Raw genomic sequence first — 3,516 nt, 5'->3', positions numbered from 1 at the left:
TCTCTAACAACATCTCTTGAGTCAGCACACTAACCCCATCGGGTAATTCTATCTTAATGGGTTAACTACTCTAGTAGGTTTCAAATTTAATCTCTCTATCATTCCATGAGATATAAAAGAATGGGTAGCTCCAAAATCAATTAAAGCATATAAAGGAACAGCATGAATAACAACTGACTAGTTACGGCTGAGGACTAGCCTCGGCTTCACCCCGTGCCACTGTAAATACTCTAGCATTTGTACCTCTAGGGGTCTAAGCCATGGTGGGAAAGGAGCTTTACAATCCCTCATCAGATGCCCTAGCTGTCGGTACCTATAACATACTTGGTCCCTCAAACATCTCCTGAATGGTTCCTCCACATTAGCAAGGGGGAAACTCTGTCCTGGGCGCTTATTCTGCCAATCTTCTATTCTTCCTTGGTTGGAACCTTTCTTGGCCCTATTCTCTATCTTTTATGGCATCTACTCTCTCCCTCTGTAAGTGGTAGATGGCTCACTAGGTACTGTTAGAGCCAACCCTTCTGTAATGTATTTGTTTACATAGATCTCTGCCCTTAAAGCCGTGCTAGAGCTTCACTGTACGTAAGTGGGGCTCGGCTGCTGTCTTACATCTCGAGCGATATCTGATCTCAGCCCTTGCACAAACTTGTCTCTTTAACTCTGGTGTGTACGCTATTCGGGTGCAAAGCGAGCAAGGAGTTGAATCTTACTAACTATTCTTTCACGGTGCTAGTCCCCTGCTTCAAATTAAAAACTCTTGGACTTTCTCATGTATTCGATCTTCTGTTTGGTACTCGGCCTCAAAAATCTTCTAATTCCTCCCAAGTCATCGAGGCTATATCATGAGTCTCGTCCATTAATTCCCACCAAATTGGGCACTCTCCTTAAATAAGAAACTGGCATATCTGATCCTCTCTCTATCATTCAGGGGAAACGTGAGCCATGGTCCAAAATTCCTCAAGTCTCAACACTTTCAAGACAACACTCAACATACCATTTCAATTAAGACTAACCAACCAACCATAACCACATACAAACTCAATTGGAGCTGAAACAATGACATTTAAGTATAAACAAATCTTATGTACGTACCTCAAGTGGGGCGTCACATAGTTGGTTGATTCCGAGGTCTGTTTCCTTCAACCAAGTTACCAAAAATCAGCCACTCATGGCCATCACGAAAAAAACAAAGGAAAGTTCCAGAGAAGACCAGAGAGAGGCGTGTGTGATTGTGTTGTAATCCTATCTGATCTCTCTTTTAAAATATCTAAATCGAATTCGAATTCTACTCAATCTCTCAAAATATTCTAATATCCTAAGTACATTTATCCTAATCTGATTAATTGGAAATAAAATAATAAAGTCCTAAAATAAATAGGAAGTGGTGGTTTCCAGCTGTAATTTGCGTGCAACAGGTCTTCAAAACTTCTTGTAATAATCTGCCTATTTGAATGCATGACAAGGCGAAATGTCCAGAACATCGGCTGTGCAGATGCGTCAACTTCAAGCCCAATTAAAACCTTGATGCAGCAGGTATATCTCCAAAACCAAAACATAAAAGTGTTAGATATCTTTCTTAGCGTTCTACAGCATTTTGAATCATCTCAATCGGAGCTCGGAGAGAGAGTTATTCCCAGATTACGAAACAATGTCGAAACTGTCCGAATTCACTAATTAGTTCCGTTTTGCAATTAACGCCTCCATTGCTTCCAAATCAAAATGGCATAATAATCAGTACATTTTAGGCAAAAAATAAGTATAAAATACTGACATTAAGGGGGGTAAATATGACATTTTGCATTTCATCAAAGTCCACAATGAAGTCCATTGAGATATCCTCCATTTCCATTTAGGAATCTCTAAGGGTTGGAGTAATCCTGATGGTCTTTGATGCTCTGCCTTTACTTGTTGACATGTTAAACATCTGACAATAATCGACAATGTCGTTTTTCATACCTGACCACCAGTAGCTTTTCTTCACATCTTGATACATTTTAACTTCCAGGTGGGTTGTATAAAGTGTATTATGTGCTCACTAAGGATTTTTATCCTTAGTTCATCATCTTGAGGTACACATATTCTATCTCAAAACATTAGTGCCCCATTGACATTTTAAAGTTGTCTCTTTACCCTCTATTATCCGTTGGCAGATCACCTTGCAGGTATCATCTTTACCTTGTTTCATCTTGATCTCTCCACCAAAGTGGGTTTGATCTCCATTTGGGCCATCCTCCTTTGATCACAATTTCAATTCCTTCTGGAAGATCTCCTGCTGTAATTGTCCATGTACAGTAATCTGAGATAAAGAGACTTTTCTACTAAGGGCATCTGTTACTGCATTAGCTTTCCTTGGATGGTATCTGATGGTCGCAGTCGTAGTTTGTCACCAATTCTAACCATCTCCTCTGTCTCATATTCAACTCTTCTGAGTGAAGAAATACTTCAAACTCTTTGGTCAGGTATATGTTGCATTTCACTCCATACAAGTAGTGTCGCCATATCTTCAGAGCAAAAACCACTGCTGCTAATTCCAAGATTCAACTCTTTCTGAGTGAAGAAATACTTCAAACTTTTGGTCAGTGTATATGTTGCATTTCACTCATACAAGAGTGTTGCCATATCTCAGAGCAAAAACCACTGCTGCTAATTCAAGTCATGGTAGGATATCTACTCTCATAGTCTTCAGTTGTTTGGAGGTATAAGCAATGACTTCCCGTACTGCTCAACATGTCAAACCATTGTGGGAGGCATCAACGTAAATATCATAATCAATGCCTACTTCTGGAAATGTAAGAATTGGAGCTGTAGTTAATCTTCTCTTCAGCTCTTGAAAGCTTTGCTCGCATGCCTCTGTCCATTGAAATGGTACTTCTTTCTTGGTAAAAGCTATAAGTGGTATGGCTATCTTTGCAAAGCTTTCCTTGAACTTCATAATACCCTGCTAGGCCCATAAAACTTCTAACCTCTTTCACTGTCTTTGGCTCTGCCACTCAGGCACCACCTCTACTTTACTAGGATCCAGATACACCGTCTTTAGAGATCATGACCAAAAAAGTAACATCCAACTAAAACTCACATTTTGAAAATTTGGCATACAGTTGTTTCTCTCTTAATCTTTGTAACAAAATCAAGTGCTCGGCATGTTCTTCTAAAGTCTTGGAATAAACTAAGGTATCATCAATAACAACTATGAACTGTTCAAGGACATCATGAAAGACTCTGTTCATCAAGTCATAAAAATTGTAGGTGCATTAGTCAACGAATGGCATCATAACAAATTCATAATGCCCATCCTTGTCGAAAAGCCGTTTTTGGTATTTCTTCCTTAGCACTCTAACTTGATGGTATCCTGACCTTAGATCAATTTTAGAAACACTAAGGACCTTTCAATTGGTCAAACAAATCACTTGCTTTGTGATCCTCACTCGGTAGTCACTAAGAACGGGTTGGTACTGTGTGAATTCCACCCGATAGCCATAGAGAGTGAGATGGTGCTGTGTGAACGCCATCCGGCCG

Source organism: Pistacia vera, unplaced genomic scaffold (assembly GCF_008641045.1).
Source record: "Pistacia vera cultivar Batoury unplaced genomic scaffold, PisVer_v2 Contig558, whole genome shotgun sequence".
Classification (NCBI taxonomy): domain Eukaryota; kingdom Viridiplantae; phylum Streptophyta; class Magnoliopsida; order Sapindales; family Anacardiaceae; genus Pistacia; species Pistacia vera.
This window is presented reverse-complemented; position numbering follows the sequence as displayed.